Below are 26,149 nucleotides of genomic sequence, written 5' to 3'. Positions count from 1 at the left end.
AAGCAGGTCCAACCATGCCTCAATGCTAAGAACAGATGAGAGGTAGGAAGGAAAGGGAACCAGTGACCACGGTGCGTCTTCCACAAGACCAGGCCTCAGGAAGACGCGCCCTCCAACCTGGAACTGACTCGGAGGCTGGTACACCAGCCACAAAGAGCCAGCCGGAAACATCCAAGCCTCCCAGCAATCCCGGCAGGCCGGGAGGCAGCACAGAGGACACCACATCCAGAACAGCCAGGCAGCCAATTGGGGAGTGAAGAGGAGTGCCACTCCAACCCAGCAGGAGAAACTCCAGCACCTCTTCCCATTTCTGTGACAGACAGAAAAAAAGAACAGGCGAATGCTTATGTACTCCCAGTGGGAGGGGTCGGGGTTAGGCTCCCCGCATTCCTCTGTTCCTTTTTTTTTCTGTCGGTAGATGATCATCTCCGCTTGTCATGAATGGGACGAGGACATGAGGGACCTGTTGGTAATAATTGCACTTCTAACTTGTTAGAATAAAATGTGTGCTAGAATTATAGACAGCAGTTAAAGTTATTCTTTATTATTCAGACATCTTAATGGCAGACGGAAAAGCATATTTGCAAGGGCATTGCGTCACAGGAATTCACTTTTAACGAAGTTCCTGTGGCGCAATGTCCTGCTCCATATTCTCAAAGTGGCGTTAAGCCACTTTTTTGTGGCTTAACTCCACTTTGTAAATATGGTACCCTTGCATGGAAGTATCTGGATGAAAGGGGTATCTAATGGGTGTTTTCATTGGAAATTCCACCGCAACAACCATTGCTTTTTTACACTGCCCCAGATTTATAAGGATGTGTAAATCTGAGGCAGCTCCAAAAATAGTAAAACACCATTGATGATGGTGTCCCTTCCTGCACATGAATCATCATTAAATAATGACGATATGCCACTTCTATGTTTGCTGCAGCACACATAGAAGTAACAAATCAACATTATTCTCTGCAAGGCAATGCACTCTGGTGCAAGGGTGCCTGCGTTGGCGCTAGGCAGCTAATTTTAGCGCCAGCACTAGGGAAAACACAGGGGTGTGCCATATTGTAATAACGATGGCGCATCCCTGCATTTTGAAAATATGCGAGTGCTCCGACATTTTTTTTGTAAATATGCCTTGTAATTTTGAACAAAGGTTAAACTGAAATGTTCGTTGCTGCTGTCTTAAGTAGAATATCATTATTTTGCCACGTAAAAGCTTAACAAAACTGCATGTACACTTGTGATTTTTTTCTTTTTCCCTAATGAAAAATATTCTTTTCCTTGGGGAAACTTTTTCAAATGCCCCACCATCAATTTAGTAGGTGTTTCTTCCCTTCCCATAAATAATGTGAAATGATTTACAGCTACCCTGAAAAGTTTTGAGTACTCACAGCTCAAAGGTTTGTGGGTTTCAACAAACTTCCATTGCATCCTACCCTAAAACACCAACTCATTGCCTTGTGGGCAAATGTATTCTGGTGTACAATTACACCAAGTCGGTGTAAATTTATTTGTGAATAAACCAATTTGCACTTGTGAAATCAAGTTTGCGATTTGCAAACATGGATTTGCATGTGCAATTCATATATTCCTGTACCTACGGTAAACTGAGGTGAAGAAAAGACTGCAATTTCGGAAAATCCATAAGTTTACTGCAGGTTCCCTGCAACTCAGTATTAAAGTTTAGACATGGTGAAAATAAAAATTCATGCCCAGTCAGAACCATTCACTTCCTGTAGTGGCAAACAAATCGGAGGACTTGTACTCTAAAAAGGCTGCAAGAGTATAATGGAGGGATTACCATTACTGATAGTGCACACAAAAGCTCATTAGTGGATATGTTGACAGTTTTTTGTCCTAGATTATTCTGAAACTGCAAAGACAGCAAAGGAATGTAATTCCTTCTTGACCTTTCTTCCACCTTCAAAACCATCGATCGCATTATCCTACTTCAGCGTCTACAATCAATGACAATAGAGGGCAACAGAGAAAAAAATGTCTGTCCTCTTTTGTGTCAGGAAGAACACAAGCAGTTCAACTAGACCTACACCAGTACTATGGGCAGTTTTCACAAGGCTTCATACTCTAACCATTATTAGTCAACCTATATCATTACCTCCACATCCAAACATTGTAAATTTGATACTTGTATAGCACACTACTCACCCGCAAGGGTCTCAAGGCGCTTGTACGAATACCGCTGTGGAACCCATCCTGGCTTTCCCTGTGAGGCGTCCACTCCTGGGCACCCCCAAGGTGGGGGCCAAGCATCCTTAGCGTTGTGGGAGCCGTTGTGGAGATTAAGCAAGCTATTGCCCAGAGTTGCAGAGTGGGACTCCATGATTGGAATAGGCACCGAGGCGAGAATTATCAGGTCCGTGGAATTTTGAGCCCAAGACCCGCCGAGGCGGGGAATTGAACCCTGGTCCCGGGCTAGATCTCTGCATCAGGGTCTGCCGCTCTAATCATTGAGCCACACTTCTCCACCATTGAGCCACACTTCGCCCCAAACATTCGATATATTTTAAATCAAAATGCATTGTAATGAGAATGATACCCAATTCATGTTCAACCCCTTCGCAGTTAATACATTTCCCTCTGCAGTGCTGGGTCTTTTTTTCCAGTTTCCGGCACTTTGTGGTTATGCACTTATAACATTTTTCCACAAAAAGAATCAGGCCAAATCTGTGTCCTTTTCACCCATATCTTGGAGATTCTAAAGATACGCAGGCTTTTGGGATGACCCTGACAGGAACCAAGAAAATAACCTAAAAATAGCAAAGTTCATTTTTTGTTTGACAAATGTGAAAAAATACTGTGCAAGAAACTATATTGTATTCTTGTGGTCTTAACTTAGTTGTAGTTTGCCCTTGAAAAGGTGTAAAATCCATTTGTAGACTTGGACAGTTATACATTTCTGTAAACTAAACGAAATTGGGAAATCAACAATAGGTCATTTGCGGATATTGCGCTTGGTTCTCCCAAAAAAACGAATCATTCAAGTGAAAAAACTATGAAAAAAATTGCAATTTTTTTGCAATGTTTTCATCCGTGTATTTTTGCCCCACTGACCGATTTACAAAAGTAACATACTGTTTTTGCCATCGGATCCTTCTGGTCACAGGAATCCCAGAGTAGAATCCATTTGTGACTTTCTCCTTTCCCGCAATGCTTCTAACTTGGTGATGGGACCCTACTGGCGGGAAAAAATGCCTCTAGTCGTTGGAGCAATATTCCCCTACTGTTGCCTCTTCCATCAATCAGTAGGTTAATGATGTCAGTCAGTGTACCCTACATCATTGATTGTGGTTGGAGGGGCCGGGGCAGCCCTCATCCTTATCTTGATTGCGGGAAGCCTCTGATGCAAGCACCGGAGGCAAATTGCTCAGCCCCATGTTCCCTCAATTGCACCGTTGAGGAAGTGCAGCTGATGGGAACACCCTGAGAGTCACATTTAAGTGGGCAAAGTCTCACCAATGTCTGATGATATAAGTTTCACAGTTCACTCAACCTTAAAATCAACTCTAAGATGGATATCTATAACTATTTGGAACGGAATCCTTCTGAATTGAACTCCTTCTGGTCTTCAATAAAAAGTGTAAATGGCACCATGATACATTTTAGTGACAGAAGCAATAACAATTTATATGTTTAATATATCATGCAGAAAAATTCATATATTTTTTTTTTAAATCCCAACATTTTCCAAAAAGTATTTCTTTTGGGTTTTGATGTTGGTTTTTGCTTCAGCAAAGCCTTTCAATGTACGTGTAAAGAAAAACTAACGAGTTATTTACAATATACTTCATAATAAACAGCATTTTATGGTAGTGCTTGATTTTAGATAATGCAGAAATGGGAGAGGAAGATATCGGAAAGGATTTAGATGAAAGTAGGGGTATTTTACGAAGACATTTTGAACAAATCTATGAGGAAGTCAATTGTATTTACATCCTTATCCATTTGCAATCTAAACCTTTGGGGTTTCTGACCTTTGCAGTGGCAAAAGCTCTCTAACTGAGATCAGTCTCATGTGCTCATCACTAAATGGACTACTGTTTCAGCAAAATTATGCCATTATTGACACTTTGGATAAAATACTCGATGTGTGCACAAAAGGTTTGCACAGATTTACTACATGCAAATATTTGGTGCAAATGAAAAAGTCATTTTTTCTAATTATCCCTAAAAACATAACGTGATTTAAACAGTGCAGGTTTTCTGTAGCCACGAAAATGCTATTAAATACTGGCTCCTTTGCTAAGGCGGAGGAGCGTTGCCCCACTGCAGGGCCGTACTGGTGATGCCGGGCACCGGGCAATCCCCCGGTAGGCTGGAAGGGGTGGGAGCCGGTTTCTTTACAGGGGGCCGGTTTTGTTACTGATGCAGATTTTTAAAAAAACGACACCCTGCCAGCAACAAAATCGGAGGGCCGTCCTGCCAGGCCCAGGTCTGCGTCCAACGTCAGTGACAGAGCGATAGAGTCAGGCTCTGCACAGTGCACTCTGACCTCTGCTCTGCGGAGAAAAAGCACAACGGCCCTTAGTGAGGTGACCTCATCTCAGGAATGGCAGTAGTGCTTTTTACGCACACCGAGGCGGGCTCTGCAGAGAGTGAGGCCCGGACGCCAATAACCAGCGCTACAGGAGGCTGAGCAGCGAGGCGGTGAGTCGCGCTAGGGTGGAGGTCCTGCCCGGCCCCCCCGAGCACATCTGTATCCCGCAGCCGATCCGAACGTCGGCTCCGCAATGCCCCCCCTCAAAAAATAAACAAACGTGTGTGCGGACAGGGCCTGCACGCGACAGCCATTAGGCGCGCAGGCGGCAGTTGGAACAGGGCTTAGCAGGAGGAGGAGATCCCAAACTGCCTCAGGGCCTGCTGTAGACTGAGGAAACAGGCCCTAAATGGACTCGTCCGCCACTGACGGCCTTATACACCCTGCCCGATTTCCATAGAGGCCTGCAGTACCCCTGAACACGGGGCTCCTTATTGTTGACTGTGCAGCGCTGCAACCATAGCACACAAAGACCCTGGGCACCTTTCTGAAAGAGCTGTCGCAGACCTGGGCAAACATCTACAATTACCCTGCTGTATATTCAGGCGCTACCAGGAGGGGTGACCTGCAGACCTTGACCTGCGGCACCCCACGGCCTGCTGACTCGCCATTTTACTGGCATGCACAAAGGTTGCCAATCATTACCCTGTTACGACACTGCTGAGTGATCACGCACCATACAGAGGCCTCGAAATCTCTGCGACTCGCCGGGTGCTGTGTCCACCTGCTACTAGTGCCTGCTGCTCCCCATTGCAGCCTAAACCACATCATCCACTCGAGTTCGGTTGCTCGGAATGGGATGAAAGGATCCCAAACAGAGAACCCTACCATTCCAGAAGGAGACGGAAAACACATCCATAGACTCACCTGAAATGGCCGATAACACACATGCCACAGACAATCCCGTGCCTACTGAACCATCTGTAGCCTCCTTACTGCATGAAATGAGGACAGGCTTCAAAGCGCTGGACTCACGCTTCGACACCTTAGATAAAAGCATTGCTGATTTAGGGGCCAAAATACAGGTGCACGACCGGCGTCTGGATGTGGCGGAGGCTCGAATATCTGACATGGAGGATGGGACTGCGCAGACACTCAAGAGACTGGAATGAATGGAACGCTTGCTCATAGAAGTAGCGATAAAGGACGAGGATTTGGAAGCCCGCAGTCGCCGAAACATCGTCCGCATCATGGGGGTTCCAGAGACGACGGCCTCCGGCCGTATGGATCTCTTCGTGGAGAAGTTGCTCGCTGACCTCTTTGGAAGGGAGGCCTTCACATCCAGCTTTGTTGTGGAGAGGGCCCACAGATCACTGGGCCCCAGACCTAACCCTGGTCTCCCCCCCAAGGCCCATCATAGCACGCCTCCTGAATTTCAGGGATCGCGACACTGCATTGAGACTAGCGAGAGAGCGCAGAGAAGTGGACTAGCAGAGGTCAAAGTTGTCCTTCTATCCAGACTTTACAGCAATGGTGCAGAAAGCCCGTCGCAAATTCAATGGGGTCAAGGCCGCTTTGCGGAACCTCGGTCTCAAATATGGCATGCTCTATCTGGCGTGACTAACAGTTGATGTGGGCGGCAGATCCTGAATATTTGACACGGCAGCGGAGGCACAGGAATTTTGTCAGATATACAGGCAACGACACACACAGAATGCGGTGGGCAGACCCCTCCCTTCCCCGCCTCACAGTGGCTTGGATGCCTGCGCTGAACTCTTTTCCAATTCTGGCACCGGTTAACCGATTTGCTTAATTACATGTAAACAATGTATCCAATTGGGGAAAATGTTATGTCTTGTACAGTGATATGTCAGTTGGCTGGTCCGACCCCTTGCTGCCACCCCCCTTGGTGTATCCCACTAGTTGGGTCGACTTCTTTTTGAGGTACTGTGCTTGGGCCACATCAGCACAACTTGAATTCTGATTTGTACCTAATGTTAGACTATTCACATAGGGTGGACCTCCTTCGAATTGGAAGGCGGTTGGGCGGGGGGAGGGGGACAGGAATGTATGCTTCAATTGTTGTTTCTCACACTGATGCTCACTAGTGCTAGCCATGTTTGTTGTTCACCACAGTCCTGCCAGGACAGACTACACACTCAATCCAAAAGACACGAATTGGTAACGTAGAGGGCCCCTCGGCGCTAACCTTACTGTCATGGAACATCAGTGGCCTTAATGATAACTGTAAATGGTGACAAGTACTTCATTATTTACTCCGGCACAAGGTAGACATAGCATATCTGCAGGAGACACACCTTCCCCCCACCGATGCGGCACGATTCGGTGCCAGCTGGGGTACACATAGATATTTTGCAAATTACAGCAATTACGCTAGGGGTCTCGTCACATTGATACACAAAAGAGTCCCATTCAGTCCTAGCAACGTTATCTGCGACCCAAAGGGCAGATACATCATTGTCGCTGGCGCCCTCTACGGTCACAAGGTCTCACTGATCAACGTTTATGCCCCCAACATGGATGACCCCGAGTTTTTCCATGCTCTAACAGCCCAACTTGCAAAGCATGAACTTCAAAAGATGTTCTTGGGAGGAGACTTTAATTTGTTATTAGACCCTAGGGTAGATAGCACCTCCCGAGCCCCTGACACTAAACCACGGGCGCGGCGGACCATGAAGGACCTCTGTGACCAATATACACTAACAGACATCTGGCGTGGCCGTAATGCCACGCTCACCGAGTGTACTCACTACTCCGGTCAACACAATACTTGGACCAGGATTGACTATTGGTTGCTTTCCCCTGAACTCACGAACTGGTTTGATTCACTCATAATGATCCCTAGGACATATTCTGACCAGGTCCCCCAAAGTGTACTTCTGAAACTTCCAAGACCAGAGGGGTACGATTGACAATGGAGCTTTCCACGTAGGGCACTGCAGGACGACCTATTCAAGGCAGAAGTGCGAGATGCTATCGAAGACTATTTTGAGATTAATACCAGATCGGTAGACTCTTGGGCTGTATTGTGGGAGGGATTCAAGGCCGTAATTAGAGGGGTTTGCATCTCTAAACATGCCGGGGTGCTTAGAGACCTCCTCAACACGCTGTCCCGTATTGAGCGCGAAATAGCTGCATTGGACTCCAAATTCTTGGTGAACCCAAATCCAGCTGACCAAGCAACAAGACTAGCTCTGCTGTCCGAATACAGAGACACTGCAGACCAGAAGATATTGTATCTGGGAAAATATCACACAGCTCAACGCTATGGTGAGGGGGAAGGACCGGGGAGGGTGCTGGCACACATGCTAAGGCCGCCATACAGTAAATCGCACATCACATAACTCCATTCCACCATGGGGGAAACACTTACCACCACGACTGATATCCGGGACGAGTTCCTAGAATACCTCACCACACTATCCACTTCCAAGACTGGGCCGGACAGCACGGACCAGACGTACTACCTCTCTGAGGTTGCACTAGTATATCTGGAAGAACACATGCAAGACTCTTTGGCAGAACCCATATCGGTGGCGGATGTCGCGCTCGCCATTGACACTCTTCGGGTCTCCACTGCCCTGGTTCTCGATGGCTTCACAGGAGAATTTTTCAAGGAATACAAAGACCTTCTGGCACTGCAACTTATCGAAGTATATGCGGAAGGGGAAAACATGGCGGCCAGCTAGGGAGACTGGTCGGGAGTGCTGCGAGGTGGCGTGCTGGACGAGAGTGATTCGAGCGGTGAAACGGCGTTTGGGATAATTCAGAGAGCTTCCAGTATCTTTGTGTAGTGTCCCTGTAACACGGGTTCAAATTTCGGTAAAATTTGAGTAAATTAATCGGCGGTGTATGGCGAACGCTACGGTTGAGGAAAATTCACCTGAGAACCCGGCTGCTACGGAGGCGGGGCTCCCAGAGAAGCCGACGGAGGAGCATTCCACAGCGGCAAGCGGAGTAGCAGGGCCCGGACGCTGGAGTCGCGCTGCTATCGAGCGAGGTAGAGGGAGGCGGGCGGCTTCTAGAATTCAGTTTAGTGCGAGTGGGGCAGTGGGAAGGGGAGCCGCTAGCGAGCAAGGAGTGAAACTTGCCTCCTCCACTGAACTTCAAGCTGATTTACTGCTAGTTAGAGGGACCTCAATTCCCAATACTTCTTCTAGTAGGAGAGAGGTAAAGGGTGGGGGGGCAGACATCTGCCCCAAATTGAAGACAAAACTATCGCAAAAAACAAACAAACATTACGCGCTTAGAAGTGTAGGTCAGGTAGAGGTGGGAGAAGGTGGGGGTACACAACTAGCTAGCAAAATTTCTAGCAATACGAAAAAACATATCCGGCAAGCTCGGAAACCGGGGGCATTAGGAAAGAAAACCACTTTTAACCCTTCCCTAAACGCATATTTCAAACCGGTCCCTAAGACCCTTGTACTCTCGAGAGGCAAGAGTTTAGTAGATTTGGCTGGAGCCGAAAAAATTAAAAGTGAATTAGATTTAGCAGACTCCAAAGGTAGTTTAGACGATTGGGCTGATTACCTGTCTCCTAATAGATATAATCCTTTGGAGATGGAGGCAGGAAATCAGGTTTTGGGAGTAGATGAAGTTCTGGGTGTCCCAACAGATAGTTTGAGACAGATTGACTCCCTCGTTATGGTTGATAGTTCTGGCCCACAGGATAATTCTTTGAGGGCTGAAGATATGTCGGATGAGGCTCACACAGACACTGTTGTTATTGCTTTGTTAAAGAAGCTTGACTTAGACATGCATAGAGGTTTTGAAGAGTCTAAGTCGGCCAGTTGGAAGCTAAATTTGACGAGCTGAATCTGCGTACAGCTTCTCTTGAGACGGAGGTTAAGGTGATTCACGACAAACTTGATGAGAATTGTAAGGAGCTAGCGCAGGTTAAAGTTAGAGAAAAGGCCTATGAGGAGCGTTTGGAAAGATTGGAGAATATGCAGCGAAGAAATAATGTAAAAATTTTGAGGCTTCCAGAAGGAATGGAAGGGGATGATTTAAAGGGCTTTATTGTCCATTTATTAAAAACGGAGTTACAGCTGAAGGAAACTGAAGAAGAAATATCGCAAGATATACAGAGGGTACACCGTGACCCTTTTAGATTGAATCCAAACCGCTCGAAACCTAGAAAGATTTTGATTAATTTTTTGACGTATGGGCTAAAGGAGAACATTTTAGCGGTTGCGTTAAAGAAGGGTCTTCTAACTGTTGGTGAAGCAAGAATTGAGATTAGGTCGGATCTCTCGGTGGTAACTGCGAATAGACAATGGGAGTTGGGTAAGAGGATTGAACCTTTCAGAAAGTTGGGAGCCACGGTGCAGTTAAAATTTCCGGCGTTTCTGAAAGTCATGTGGAACAATAAGATGCATATTTTTAGAGAAGTGGAAGAGGTTGATAGTTTTTTGGAACTTTGTCAGGCCGGAGATCAGTCCGGAGGTTTATAAATATCAACGTTGTTACACACTATTGACGTAATAAATTGAGGTGATAGATCCAGCACGTCCACCAGATTTGGCACTCGGCAGGCCTAGGATGGGCCTAATGTTATTGGGTGGGTTTTCCCGGGTGTGGCCTCAGGGGTTGGGAGGCAGGAAGTTGGGAGGGTTAGGGTTGGGGGTAGGGGAAGTGGGAGGGTGGCAGGGGGCATTAAACATTAAAACAGTTCTCATGAGCTACTTTAGCATCTGAGTGGTGGAGACAGCAAATAGGGGTGAGGATGATTACGGGTAAGACAGACCAAATTATTTGGATGTCATGGAATGTAAATGGCCTGAGGGTTAAATCTAGGAGAGATAGTATTATGAGATATTTGAAAGATTCTCCAGCAAATATTATTATTCTTCAAGAGTCTCACTTAACTGAGGTAGAGAGTAAAAAATGTATCGGTGTACTTCGGTGGTTAGACTTTGTGTTTTATACGCCACAGACATTTGTAACAAGGGGTATCTTATTGTTGGTTAGGAAGGGATTAAATTGCCAGATTGAAGAGAAAAAGGCAGACATCAAGGGTAGGTGGTTGATAGTGAATATCAGGATCGCTGGCCTATTATACAATGTTATTGGGTATTATGGCCCAAATCAAGATGATGTAGGTTCATTGGACGAGTTAGCTAAGGAGATGTTGACTTTTACGGGTTTTGTAGTTTTTGCTGGAGACTTTAATACAGTATTAGACCCCAGGCTAGATCGGTCGGCGAGTAGTAGAGCTCATGTAAATAGTAAAATGGCTTCTAAAGTAAGAGGCTTGATGGAGCAATTTGGTTTGTGTGACGTATGGCGACTGAGGGCAGGTCAGAATGTCAGATATACCTTTTTTAATAAAAAATATCGCCATAAATCTAGAATAGATTACTTCTTATTGGATGCAAGACTATTAGGGAAAAGTAAAAAGAAGTATGCATGTTGGAGTACATTTATCTGACCACTCGGCGGTCATTTTAGAGCTTGTGACCGGAATTTGCGAATCGGAGTCAGTATGGAGGTTGGATCGCACAGTCTTATATGATCAGGTGGCAATGCAGTCTCTTCAGCAGGAACTTGAAATCTTTATTGAACAAAATTTGGGTACGGCTAGACTGGACATTGTTTGGGAAACGACTAAGGCTTTTTTGCGAGGTAGATTAGGTGCTATTGGTGCCAGCAAAAGAAGGAAATATTTCTCTGAGGTTGAAAGCTTAGAACAGGAAATTAGGCAGGGCGAAGCAGCTATGGCCAACAGGGACAGTTTACAAAAGGATGAGACTATCCAAAAATTGCTGGACCTGAAAGAGAAATTAACTTATGTTGTCAACAATCGGGTAAAAGAGAAATGGGAAGCTAGTAGATTAGCTCATTTTCAATACGGGGAGGGAACAAGTAAACTACTTGCCTGGAAAGCTAGGACAGATAGGATTAGGAATATAATTAAAAAAGTGAAAGTAGAACCATCAGGTGACATAGTTACAGAAACTAAGGATATTGTGGATGCCTTCTTTAATTACTATGTAGAGGTATATAGGGAAGATTTGGTCCCCGATATGAAGGTGATAGATGATTGGTTAACATTTTTACAACCTTTGACTGACGACATGTTGGATCAAGAGATTTATCAGGGGGAACTAGATCTGGTTATCAGATTAGCTAAGAAGGGCAAAGCACCTGGCCCAGATGGCCTCCCGGTGGAGGTGTATAAATTTTATAAATCTTGTAGCTTGTCACCGTTACTATTAAAGGTATTTAATGGGGTTTTTCTAGGCAATGTAGAGCTTCCTGCCTCTTGGAATCAAGCCAATATTATTGTTATCCCAAACCTGGGAAATCACCAAGGTATATGGATTCATATAGACCAATTTCACTTTTGAATAGTGATTATAAACTTTATGCAAAGATTTTAGCAGATAGGTTGGCTAAGGTGATCCCCAGAATAGTTCATGAAGATCAAAAGGGGTTCATTAAGGGTAGGTTTCTTAAAGAATTAACTTTTTCCCTAATAACAAGTATTGATGTTGCTATTGATCGAAAGCTTCCTTTGGCGATTGTTGCTTTAGATGCCGCTAAGGCTTTTGATCGTGTTAATTGGACTTTTTTGAAGGCTGTAATTATGCACCTTAGATTGGGGAAAAACTTTAGCCAATCTCTAGTATCTCTCTATCAATCTCCTACTTCAAGAGTATTAGTGAATTGAGTTCTAACCAAAATTATTAAGGTAATGAGGGGAACGTGGCAGGGCTGCCCTCTATCCCCTCTCTTGTTTGACTTATACATTGAACCGTTGGCCTGCAGAATTAGGGAGACAGATGACATTCCTCCCTTTAGATTTCAGGGCTGGACTAGGAAGATCGGTCTCTATGCTGATGATATAGTTATTTTAACATCAGACTTGAACCAAGCATTGCCCATGATAGAAAGAATTACAAATAATTTCGGATTGGTTTCAGGTTACCGTTTGAATGCTGATAAAACGGATATTATGTCTTGGAATCTGGCAACAGACTCTATAACCTCGAAAAAACAGATTAGATATTTGGGGGTTCAAATAACACAGGATATCTCACAAATTGTAACAACTAACTTGGCTAAAATCAGGAAAGCCATTTCTAGTCTAATGAAAGGCTGGAGTCATCTCCCACTTACTATTTTTGGTCGAGTTAATTTGATTAAGATGACAGTGCTGCCTAAGTTAACTTTCGTATTTGACTCTATCCCTTTGATGTTTGAGAAAAAGGGGTTGGCAAAGCTGCAAAGTGAGATTGGGTCATTTATTTGGTCTTCTAAGGGGTCTAGGTTATCATGGAAAAAGATAAGGAGAAAACACGTTAAGGGAGGATTGGCAGCTCCGGACTTTCAAATTTATTCCTGGGCTTTTTTGCTTAAAAATTATAGAATGCTCTTGGGTAGTCCAGGTAGCTCAGTGATTGGGGAACTACTTTCTATTTTGTTATTGAGGGGGTCAAACAGGTTGGTTTTATGTACAAATTTTCGGACCCAAAATTCTTCAAAAAAGTAAGATTGAAGGTTTTAAGAGACCTGGTTACGGTTTGGTACCGGGTCAGAAGGGCCACAAAAATCCCCTACTTTAGTGTGAATGCACCAATTTGGGAAACTCCGGGCGCCCCAAGCTGGACAGATGATGCACTGGCAAAGACTTTAAAATCAGAAGGACCCCAGAAATGGGGGGAGTTATTTGTTGATGGTTGCTTGTTGCCATGGTCTGAATGCGATTTATGTTGGGGTTCTAAGTTTTCCAAATTCAAATATCTCCAGATTCAAAGTTGGGCTATTGGGAAAAACCATCTTATTGGACGTCACAATGACTTTGAGGAAAAACTGGCATCGGAAGTTTGCTTTAAAAAAGAAGTGGCAACATGGTACTGGGCTATAATCGAATTGGAAGATGGCCCCTTTCTACTGCCGGAGATTCTCTGGGGAGAGAGCTTGCCGAGGATTGCGACAGAAGATCAATGGCAAGTAACTATGTTGATACTATATAAGTTGGTGAAACCTGCGAATTTAAGAAGAAACCACTTGTTCACTCTCCACAGGGCGTACTGGTCTCCAAAGCGGCTGGCAAAATTTAAAGAAGGTGGTAACGTAAGATGCCCTAAATGTCAGTCTAAATGAGGATGATGTTCACATGTTTGTAACATGTCCGGCGATCAAGATCTTCTGGGATGCTGTAAGTAACTGTTTGTCAGTTATTCTCAAGCAAAAGATTGAGGTAAGCCCTGAAAGCATCACCACAGGTAGAATGGATCTACAAGGTAAGGGCTTGGATGACAGAACAAAATTGGTGTTTTATGCTATATTGTTGGCCCGCAGGGAAATCTGTAAACTTTGGGTTTCTCCTGACCCCCCTACTGATTTGATGTGGATTAGAGCCATGAGAGACATCGGTAAATTGGACATGGTAGTTCCCCTGAAAAAGAAGCATAGATTTTGGTTGTTATTTTGTGATCATTATGGGTGATGGGTTGGGCGAGGTTTTCTTCAGATTTCGAAGTATTGTAATGATGGAAAATCCAGTCCTATGATTAAGTCGCTTTTTATCTTTTGGGGAATTTTGCTTGGAAAGTTTGAGTGAAGATCTTGTATCTTCTCTCCTTTTGCTTTCTGTTTAGCAAGTCTCCTTAATTATAAGATAATTTACACCCTAGGGCGGTACAAAGAAAGAACGGGTGGAAAGTGGCACATGAGGACAAAAAAAAAGACAAAAAAAAAAAAAAGAAGTATATGCGGAAGCATTAGAAAATTAGATACTTCCCCCCACGTTACGTGAGGCCGTAATAATTCTCCTCCCGAAGCCCGGAAATGACTCAAAGCAATGCGTGTCCTAGCGACCACTATCCCTACTTCATTTAGATTATAAAATCCTGGCTAAAGTACTTGCAAATAGATTATCCCAACTAATGGAGTACATCATCTTCTCTGTGCAATCCGGCTTTGTACCTCACCGATCGACTTCCCTGAACCTACATACACTTTTTACGGAACTTCATAGAATAAACCCTGACACCCCGGCAGCTGCAATCTTGCTAGATGCTGAGAAGGCCTTCGACTCCCTGGAGTGGCCATTCATCATTGAAGTGATGAAACGTATGGGTATGCCATTTGGTTTTATAAGCACGGTGGCCTTACTCTATTGCACTCTCATTGTGAGACACCGTTTAAACTGCACCCTCTCCAAGCCCTTTCGGCTCTTTCGCGGCACTCGGCAGGGCTGCCCCTTATCCCTGCTTATTTTCATATTAGCCATGGACCCGCTGATTAGGCATTTTCAGGAGCGACACCTGCACCGAGGGCTACAGTTCAACACTGGCCCTCTCCTAGCCTCCCTATATGCAGATGATACTATCCTATATGTCTGGGAACTGCACACTAACCTAGCGCCCCTCATTAGGGAGATTCTCCGTTTTGGTAGATTCTCAGGACTAGGTAATAACTGGCACAACTCCATCATTTTCCCACTCACTGTGAGCACGTCACCGTGGGAATGTGAGTTCCCCCTTGAATGGTGCCACGATTCGGTAAAATACCTTGGGATACATATCCATCTAGACACCACACACATCATACGCTTAAATTATGGACAGGCCGTGTACACTTTGGAAACGCAGAGTGAGAAATGGCTGAGGCTACCGCTATCACTAGCTGGACGGGTGGCAATTCTGAAATGGTGGTCCTGCCTAAGTTTTTATATTTCTTCAACAACATCCCCATACCCCTCACTGATGGTTTCTTTCGCACACTCCGGTCACACATCACCAGACTGTTGTGGGGTGGGAAACAACCACGCATCCGGTGGCCCATCCTTACACTACCGTACGAAAGAGGTGGGTATAATGTCCCGGACTTCCAATTGTATTATTTAGTAGTGCAATGCCGCTATGCACACTCTTGGTTTCACCCAGACGTGAGAATACAGTTTCTGCGACTGGAGGCGGATCTTATTCTCCCTGTCACACTCTCTGAGGTACTCCCAGAGGGGTTCCCTCAAGACCCACGTGACATTCAAACGGTATCTACCGCCTCCTGGGCATGGGTGAAATTGAGGAAATACACCGGCGCCGCGACCCAATATTCTTCCTACCTCCCCCTACCGAACGCCAGATGGATCCCAATCTCTGGGGAGGGCCTGGTGAAGCGTACACAAGCTACCCTAGATATTATCAACGCTGAGGCCTATGCCAGTCTTATGCCAACTACATCACGCCCCAAGGACATATGGGGCCCATTTAGGGGATATGTTGAGGCTGCCAAACAGTCCTCTGGCTCGCAAGAGGTGAGCGGCATTGTGCCGGAGGGTGTGGGGTGATTGACCTGGGCTAGACTTATAGAGCTGCCAGTATTAATATTCAAGATGATTGTTTTTTCTTCTGCATTTGCATCTTTTTTCTTTTTGTGTTTACATGTCGAATACTGTACCGGCCATGAGAAAAAGAATTGGAGGGTTGTTTCACGTGGGCGAGCTGAGGCCAAGCCCTCATGCATTACGTAGAGATCACAAATGTTGGTATCATTGTTATTGCTATATTGCAAATGTCATTGAACTGGCGAGAGCGACATGTATAACCTATGACATTACTGTAAACGATACATTGTATTGTATACAGATATTTGTTTCATATCTGAAATAAAGTTATAAAAAATAAATAAAAACAACATTTGTAGTGCGTGTGCATGACACACACACACTACTAAATTTAACCCAAGTTACCATACCGAGCTAGTGCACTGTGAGTGCACACTGTGCAGTGACACAGACGTGCACGCAGGCTGTGCCCGCATACACTTTCGGTGCCACCACCACTTGAGACCAAGAGCACTGTGGCACCTAACCTACCTTAATGTATGCAGTGACGTAGGAGGGGGTACAGATCATTCATTGGTGCGATGCGCCAGTCTGACCAATGATCTGTGCCTCCTCCCCAAGTTCGCTAACCTGCACTACAGAGAAGTTTGTTACCTGGGCCTCCGACTGCACTTCACACACGACTGGCATCATAAGGTAAGTAAAAAAGCAATACCTTTTTGGACATCAGTGTTAAAAACGTTAAGTACACTGCCAGTATAGGTAACGTTTTTCACACGACTAAGTTCAGGGTTGTAGCTCGAAGCAGTTGTAAGAGGGTAGCTTTGACACGGAGCTGGCCCAGCTTGAACTTTACACTGACATGTGTCAGAAATTTGGTTTCTTTTTTTTAATAAATTCTTTTTATTAAACATATTCAACATATTCAACATAGGTACAGTTCCATCAGGTCAATTACAGGAAACACAGCGACACCAAGGTGTATAGACATAGGAGGATGATAATTGGAAGTTATGTTGAGGGGGGACTGTCACATTCGGGGTCATCTGGTGGGGTACATATATAGCCGTGGTATGCATTCCAGGAAGTTCAGATACTAGACCACTTTCGGGGACAGCCCTTAGCGTCTTTTCCCGCAGCATACACCAGTCGAGGTCTGTCTCCCAGTCTACGACCCTTGGGGCATGTGCTGCCCCCCAGAGTTGAGCAATGTTTCTTTTGGCAATCATGCATCCCAATGTGACCCATTGTATAGCATGTGAGTTTAGGTCAGTGGGTTCCCAGATATTAAGGAGGCATCTGGGGGCCTCAGGCCTTACAATAAGCTCCAGTGCCTGGCTCATAATGTTATGAATATCTCACCAGTAAGCCTGTATTGGGTCGCAGTGCCATATTATCTGTATGAACGTGCCTAGCTGGGCGCATCCCCTTCTGCAATACCCATCCGCTGGACCACCCATGTGTATCAATTGGGGCCCCGTGATGTAGAATCTATGTCATATTTTTAGTTGTACAAGACGGAGACGCGCCGGGATGGCAACCGTTTTGGGGGAGGAGACTGCAGTCTGCCAATTTTCATCGTCCAACTCGATACCGTCCCTCACCCATTTCTCTTGCAGAGGCAATAGTGGGTCATCCATATTGTTAATGAGTTTCCTATATGTTAGGGAGATGGCTCTCTCGGGAAGATAGCCATCTAGCAGTCTGTCCTCTAGTGGTGAATAGTCAGGTGGGGAGGTGTCACGGGGTAGAGCTGTTTGCAATGCGTGGCGTACTTGCAAGTAGCGAAAACGCTCTGATTTCGCCATGGTATATTGAAGTTGAAGGGAGTCAAAATACTTAACACCATTTTTGTGCCACATGTCTCTGATGTGTGAGATGCCAATTAGGTCCCATTTGTCAAAGCCCTGCGAGTTGCCCAAGTCCCCGAGCATCTGGGTGTCCCACAGGGGCGTGGACAGGGTCAGTTTGTTGGTCCAACCCAGCGAGGCTATCGCCGCGTGCCAGATATGGACGGAATGCTTGGTGGGGCCAGTGAGGGGGTATCTGTTGGGAGTAGAGTAAAGGGCCCTGGTAAAGGAACCGTTTGGAAGGAGCAGTCTGCCCATACAAAACCCGGGGTCGTCAAGCCGCCCATAGTTGCTGTGGTTTATTGCCATTAGGTGTGAGGTCCAGTAGTATTTCTTATAATCAGGCAATCCAATCCCCCCGTCGAACCAGTTGAGGGTGAGTTTTCTAAGAGCGATACGAGGCCTCCCATTCCAGAGAAGGTCTCGTTGAAGTCCCTCTATTTGTTTAAAGTAAAAATTTGGTACCGGGTCCGCCAAATTATGGAGGACATAAAGAAAGCGGGGAAGGGACATCATTTTGAAGACGGACGCTTTGCCCAATAAGGAGAGGGGGAGTGATTTCCAATTTGCGATATCTTGCTTTAGTCGTTGTATCGGGGGATCGAGATTTCGGGTGAAACAGAGAGTTTTGTCCAGTGAAATAAAAATACCCAGGTATTTAAAGCCGTCTGAGACTATTGGTATGGGACAATTTCGAGGTATTGGGGGGCCTTTCCACTCAGGACATAGAGGAGAGATTTCTGCCAGTTGATGCCAAACCCGAAGTATCTACCAAAAACGAAAGGATGTCGAATAACGCGATAAGGGATCTTTTGGGGGATGCGAGGTATAGCAGTATATCGTCCACGTACAGGGATATCCGGTCTTCACAGTCAGTCGACCACCGCTACCCACGGATCATTACATCCCTGCGGATCCAGGCCGTGAGGGGCTCAAGAGCTAAGGCGAACAGTAGTGGGGATAGGGGGCACCCCTGACGGGTCCCTCGGCTAAGTAGAAAGGAGTCAGATTTCCTGTTATTTACGGTTACCTGAGCCATTGGAGAGCTGTACAGTAGTCGTACCCATTGACTAAAGCCCGGCCTAACTCCTAATTTTGTGAGTACTGCAAAGAGATAAGGCCATTCAAGTGTGTCGAAGGCCATAATGGCATCCAGGGAGACCACAACGGCATCCTCGCACAAGGTCGGCGCCCTGCCCAAGACCCCGTGCAGTCTGCGCAGGTTAAGGGTGGTATTTCGCCGTGGCATAAACCCCGATTGGAGAAATTTGATTTCTTGCTTTTGTGGTTCCCGTTAGTATTGGAGGCATTTCTTGACTGATTTAAGGGTAAAGTGATGGTTGAAACCTCCAAATGAAATCAGTGCTTAATCATGTGCAAAGAAAGAAGTACTAGGCAGTGACGAAGGTGTGTGTGTACCAGTCCACGGCCCTTAGTGCAGGGAAAGAAGTGGCCCCAACTGGCAGCTGTTTGAAAAGGAAATACAGCACAAATCAGTGTTCAGTGAATCTCTAGGCCCCATGCCTTCCAACCTTGCTGCACCAATATAACCTACGCCTAAGGTACGACGGGCACAACATCATCTTACCTCTGTGGTTACCGACTGCTGGCACTGCCAATGGAATCCACAGGCAACAGGGTCGGGAAGATCTGAAAGGCAATCTAACAGTGCAAGAAGGGCTGGACCGGCAGCTCAGTATGTTGGTTGGGTTTTTTGTCTGAGAGTGGGCCTGTTGTATGATCTGGTAGTCTGGTAGGCCGCTTTTTACCACAGATTTCACTAATATTATCACAAGCATTGCCTGTAGCAAGCACACAGGGCTGGCTGTAGGGCAGTGCGATCGGTGCGGGGCGCCTTGTTTGCAAGTATATTTTCGTTTTCACACCTGCTGCTGTATTCCTTGCTTCCAGCAATTTTCAGCCATCAATAAAAACGTCAAGATCACTCCAGCGATTAATAATGTTCCTGCTGGAGAGAGATCAGAGGTTCGTCTAGTGGGAGTTTGAACTCATTGTACGGTATTGCAGTGGGTTAATATGCCTGTTGCAAAGAATGTGTACCATGCAGATCACAAAGTGCATATAATGTAAATAGGTCAATGGGTTACTGCTTGTGCCCCAGGGATCCTTTAGTTACTTGCAGTTTATAAGTTAACATTATAATATAGCATAGTGATCTATTAACTGTCATCAAAGAGCTGCATGCGATCTCGAGGATATATATCAGAGCTATATGTCTTTTTGCCCTGTCTTTTATTATCCCAAACTAGCAAAAAGGGTTCATTTGGGTAGATATTAATTCTTATTACTAAAGAGAACCCCTAACAAGGATGTTATATTTTAAATTCTGAATTTGTGCTTTTCCAAACCAAGTACTCTTAAACTGCACTGCCTACCAGTATAGATGACATGTGACTCCTACACCTTGTAGTCCTCTGTCTTAGTAACATTTCTGTACACTGATTTATACACGTATGATTGTCTCTGTGCCAATGTGTGTGTGTGATTTAAAGAGCTCTAACACCCTACAGTGGTGTGAGCGGCACAGTGGCGCTATACAACTAAATCAGAGAACGTGGTTATAGAGACTTGAGGAGCACTGTTAAATGGTGGTAGTAAGGGAATCTGTGGTAGATGTGGTCATTGCGGGGAGCCAACAAACATGGTTGCCAGTGCTAGAGCCGACCCTGCAAGCACACATGCATGCGTCGCAATAACTTGCCAAACTTCTCTACAGTATGTCTCTACAAGTTGAAAACTGCTCGGATTGGAAATGTGGAACACTTTTAGCTGCCTGATTTCATAGTAGGAGTCCACTTTTATTTTGGTGCCGGGCCTAATTTCTGTCCCGCTACGACCCTGGCTGGGGGAAAAGAAAGTTTGTTTGTTTATTTCTCACATGACAATTGTACCTGCAGGTAGCTGTCGTCCCAGATTTTCACCAACAGCATAACTGCCAAGGTTTCAGGTTGCCATGTGTGGCATTTTCATTATTTCAGCGTAATTATGAGTGACATTTCAAATACAAATGACAGTCAACGCATTTCGCCCAAGCATGGGCTTCTTCAGGGCAAAATAAATGTGAGTTGGAACGTTTGTGATGAAGCACGGAATGTCTGATCTGCACTGTGGCATTAACATTTGCGAGTTTGGGAAAACCTCTCATAAAAATGTCTTGAATGTATCCAAAAAGACGGAGAACAAAAGGGTAGATTGCCTCCTACGGATCAGTCCTTATTCAGGAATTAGTGCAAAGCTTTACATATATATCAGCTTAAAAAACAGCACACGCGTCTTTCAGCCTACACACCGATCGCGAAGGAGGGAGAACCGGCGCTGAGGCTTTCTGAATATGGACCACCACGCTTAACGTACAAGCACTAATTCCTTAATAAGGACTGATCCGTAGGAGGCAATCTACCCTTTTGTTCTCCCTCTACTTGGATATATTCAAGAAATTTTTATGAGAGGTTTGCCCAAACTCGCAATTATTAATGCCACAGTGCAGATCAGACATTCCGTGCTTTATCACAGACGTTCCAACTCACATTTATTTTGCCCTGAAGAAGCCCATTTTTGAGCGAAACTCGTTGGCTGTATTGAAACCTCACCAAAATCGTGAATAAAACATCACTCTAGAAATACAAGCAACGACATGGACTCACTTTTTACTTTATTACTGTTGTACATACCCTATTTTACGCTTCATAGTATATTGCCTCTCATACCCCCATGCCAAATTCTCTAATTCATGGCCATCTGAGGTGGGCAATACCTTAATACTTCTCTGTGACATGTCTAGGCGGCGCAGTCATCTGCAACCCGGCTGCTAGTTTTCCTATATCAGACAAATGACAGTCTGTCAGTGTATAACTACCATCCTGCCTAGGTTGGCGCATGTTTTCAGAGGACAGAGCATGCCAGAGTTGCTCTCAAATTTCCAGGATTGCCCAAAAGAGATTGAAAATGTCTGCTATGGAAGGGCCACTACACGCATGTATCTATTCCACGTCCTATCCCCTACATTTGGTGGGCCACGCTGCTGATTACACACAACTACTCTCCTGCGGCAGCCACATGGGTTCTTCTGAATCTACAAACTGAACTCTGTGCCACAGCCAGGGTGGGGCTCTGGTTAGTGTGTGTGTTTCCTGGCTGTAGATACGGCAAATTAAATAACGTGATGTTACATCAGTGACTTTGCTGGTTACTCGGCCACAACGAGCAAATGATTTTCTGGTGCAGAATCAGGCCACAATGTCTGAATGGCTCTTTTTATGTAGTCTTGGAGTAAAGTTGTATGCGTTCCTAAGGGGTGGGAGAGGGAGGTGACATCGTCTTCGGCTGCACCTCCTTTCCACCCTAGTGATGCCCTTAAACTAAAAGAAAAAAATAGGAACCCACATCAGTAACGGAGGACCTGGCGCTCTTTGCGGTGTCACCCCTGAACATTATTTGTCTTCACTCCTGTTTTCTGAAGCCATTCTTGTTGGCTCTTAGAGCTCTGTGCACTTAACTACCACTAACCAGTGCTAACGTGTTTGCACTCTTTCCTTTAAACATGGAAAAAGTGGCTTACACCCAATTGGAAGGATTTAATTTATGTGTAAGTCCCTAGAAATGTAGTTCTACTTGTACCCAGGGCCTGTACATTAAATGCTGCTAGTGGGCATGCAGCTCTCATTGTGCCACCCACTTAAGTAGCCTATTTAAACATGTGTAAAGGCCTGCCATTGCAGTCTGTGTGTGCAGTTGTACAACTGCCACTTTGACCTGGCAAAATGTATATTTTGCTAGGCCTAAAAATATTCCCTTTCAATGCATGTCACCACTGGGGCAAGCCCTTCCTTAACCGTCCATAAGACAGGTTGCAGTATGCAGAGTGCAGTATATTCAAATGGTTTGGCACATACTTTAAGTTGTATATGTCCTGGAATAGGCAAGGCTCATTTGCTACCCTAGGTCTTTGTGTGATTATTGGAATTTTTCACAATCCCATGACTTCAGTGATGTAACATTGATGGCAGCACCCACACTCTGAAAAGTATACTAGTGCCACTGGCCTGGGTGCCTTTGTGTGACCTTTTCATGCTTTTCTGGCCTGGGTGCCATGTGTGACATTTCCATGCTTTCTGCATGCTTATATGTGACGTTTCCATGCTTTCTGGCCTCAGGAAGGCATCCGTTTTTGGCTAAAATCTAGGTGTACATTTGTTAGTAGGTAGTGCATTACATCAAAACCCATGGGTGGTTGCTTGGGAACTCCAACATCTCACCCATGAAACACCCTCTTGACACAAATTAATGTAAAGTAGTGTGTGGTGCGATTGAATATAACACTTGTTTAAGATGAAGTACGTTATTATGTTTTTACTGTATTTCATATTAGGAAAATTGCTGCAGGTCATGTTAACTGTTAAAAATGTCAAAATGCCCACAATCATAATGTTGTGTACTGTTGCACTTCACATAAGATGCTTTACTTGAGCACTGTTTAAGAAACTCAGGATATAAAAATCATTTTATATTTGCACATTGTCTTGTATATTTTTCCCTCTAAACCTGTGCACAATTGTTTGAAGTTAAGCACATTTTTAAATGTCTTTATACTATTTTATATCAAGAATAAATTGTTATTTTTAAATTCATGTTTCGTGCTCAACATTTCATTTTTGGTGTTCTGTGTAGAAATGTCTTTGATTTATGACTGTTGTGACTGGGTATCCTGGGGCACCATAAGGTCATCGTTTACTATGCTTTAAAAGTTGATATAATTAAATATGCAATGAAAAATGTGTTGAAAAATGCATTGTTGGCCTTTCTGTCTCCAAAATTTTCTTGGGGGACATCCCCCAAAACTTATACTTTGTGCTCTCTAATTCACTACATTTGTGTCTATTTTTGGTGCTCTCTGTAAGAATGTCTATGGGTACATATGACTGGGTAACCTGGTGCTTTTGAAGGTCATCATCTACTATTTACTGTGCTTTCAAAGGTAATACAATTTAAATATGTAATGAAAAATGTGCTGTAAAATACACCATTTCGGTCTGTCTTTTTCCAACATTAACAAAGTAAATTTTTTATTTTTGGTTGCTGCAGGGCTGTGCTAGGGTGGGGCAGTGCTGGTGGCACAGGGAGGAGGAGTGGTTCATGCACTTAAGTGCGCATGGAGGTTTGGCCGGACATCTTGGTTCGGCCAAACAGTCATGTGCACTTTGCATGTTCTCCGCGGGCCTGTAATACACAGCCTGAGTGGAGAACATGCACAGGCTCCCTGTCCCCGTCTGAGCGCTGAACCACCATTCTTAGACCTATCACAATGCTACATTGCAGCATTGTGATTGGCTTAGGGGAGCCTGTGTGCTTCCTGCTCCTTCCAGACTCGGAGTCAGGAAGAGAAGCAGAGAGACAATGAAGAGAGACGGCAGAAGAACCCCCAAGCACTGCCGCCCCATTCTCTACAAGCCGCCACTGATATTGTCAGTGTATACAGAAACTGGTCTTGATTAACCATAGAATTAATCAGATTCTGATTAAATGTAGTGATTTATCCATGTTTGGATTGTACATTATATTCAACTGGAACTTAGTTGCACTGTTTACTAAGAACCCATCCACATTCATGGCTGATGTCCTGTTGATCACATCTAATGCCACTGTGGATGAAAGAGGTGTGGAATCACACACAATAGGGAAAATGAAGTAAGTAAATTGAGTCCTATGCTTCAAGATGACATTTGCATGAGAACAAGCTGATAGACCTGGCCCTTTCTGTAGGGTCAGCCCAAACATTTTGCCTTCACCCCCTCCTGTTTTACCACAGCTAACCAGCGCTAAAGTTCTTGTGTTGTCTCCCTAAAACATGCTCGAACTGTCCTACACCTGATTTAATTTACTTGTAAGTCCCTAGTATATGGTATTACATGTGCCCAATGGCTGTAAAGTAAATGCTACTCATGGTGCCTCCCAGTAAAGTGGAACTTTTAAACTTGCCCTAGGCCTGCCACTGCTGCCATTTTGACCTGGCAAAGTAAACCTTTTGTCAGGCCTACATCTTCCTTTTTAATACATATATGCCTCACCCTAAGGTAGGCCCTTAAGGATCATAGATCAGGGTGCATTGTATTTAAAAAGTAGGACATGTGGGCTTAGATTTCACATGTCCTGGTAGAGAAAAACTCCTAAAGCTGTTTTTAAACTACTGTAAAGCCTATCTCGGCCATTGACCTTATTACATATGTTTGAATGGGAGCATATATATATATGCTATGTAGACTCTAATACGTTGTAATTTAAAGTCCCCTTTAATGGTAAAATTGGATTTTAAGTCACAAATCTGAAAATGCCACTTTTGGAAAGTTGGCCTTTTCTTGCCTTTTGCCAGTAATCTGGGATACATGACAGTGAATGGCTTTACTGTTAGAGTCAGTGACACAAACTGCAATTACGTGTGAAAAAGATGGGCCATCCTACCAGGATGGTTAGGGGTGGAGCTGTACCAAGCCATACTTACACTTCAAAGGGCTTTGCCTCCTGCACACACAAAGAAAACCGACATTAGGCTTTTGTCACCCCAGACTTGTTGGAGCATTGACAGGAAGAAGGGGAACACTTTCCAAAACCAGATGGGGGTAGTATATGGAATCCCCTCACTTCAAAGGCTGGCACCACCTATAAATATTGGACCTCCGGAACCACTCTTCAGTACACTCCTGATCCTGTGGACATTACTGAAGAAGGACTGCCTTGTTCCCCAGAAGACTGCCCAACTACTACTAGAGGACTGCCCTGCTGCTTAAGGACTGTCCTGCGCTTTGAGAAGGAAGACTGGACCTGCTCTCTTCATCCCGGCATACCTGATTGACTCCAAGGGACAGTTGGCTGACCTGTTTCAGCTACAAGAACACAACGAGCTCCAGAGCACACCCAGTAGCTGCCCAGCGGACCTGCAGCACTGGATCTGCTAGGAGCTTCAACTGTACCTACCTGAACCCTGTTGGCCTCTGCTTGAGAGAGTCCCTGATCCGAATGAGGTGCCTCCCCAGTTCCTGGACTCTTGGCTATCAGCAGAGTGAACTCTCACCAAAGACATAACTATTAACTGGACAAACTTGGTTATGTGCCCAGCCCACACTCAATTACTGTTGGCCTGAACTCGTGATTTTGTCCCAGTCCATTGTGACCAGATGACCATGTGTTGCACTTTCTGCTTTTAGAAGCTATATCTAGATAAAATATTAAAATTGATTATTTCTGGTTCTACTAATTGGATTTTTGCCATTCTTGTATTATTTCATTTATTAAAATGAACCCTATTTTTCTAAATTGGTTTGGGATTTTCCTTGCTTTTTCACTTTATTACTGTTAAGGTGCAGCAAAAAACTAACCTGCCCTTTCGATTTTCTGTGTTAGAATGAGTTAAAGATGGATTTTACGTGAAAAAATATATTTAGAGCAAGAACAGGGTCATACTGCCACCTGAGGTAG

Source organism: Triturus cristatus, chromosome 7, assembly GCF_964204655.1.
Source record: "Triturus cristatus chromosome 7, aTriCri1.1, whole genome shotgun sequence".
NCBI lineage: Eukaryota > Metazoa > Chordata > Amphibia > Caudata > Salamandridae > Triturus > Triturus cristatus.
The sequence above is the reverse complement of the archived record's forward strand: the minus strand, read 5'-3'. Positions refer to the sequence as shown.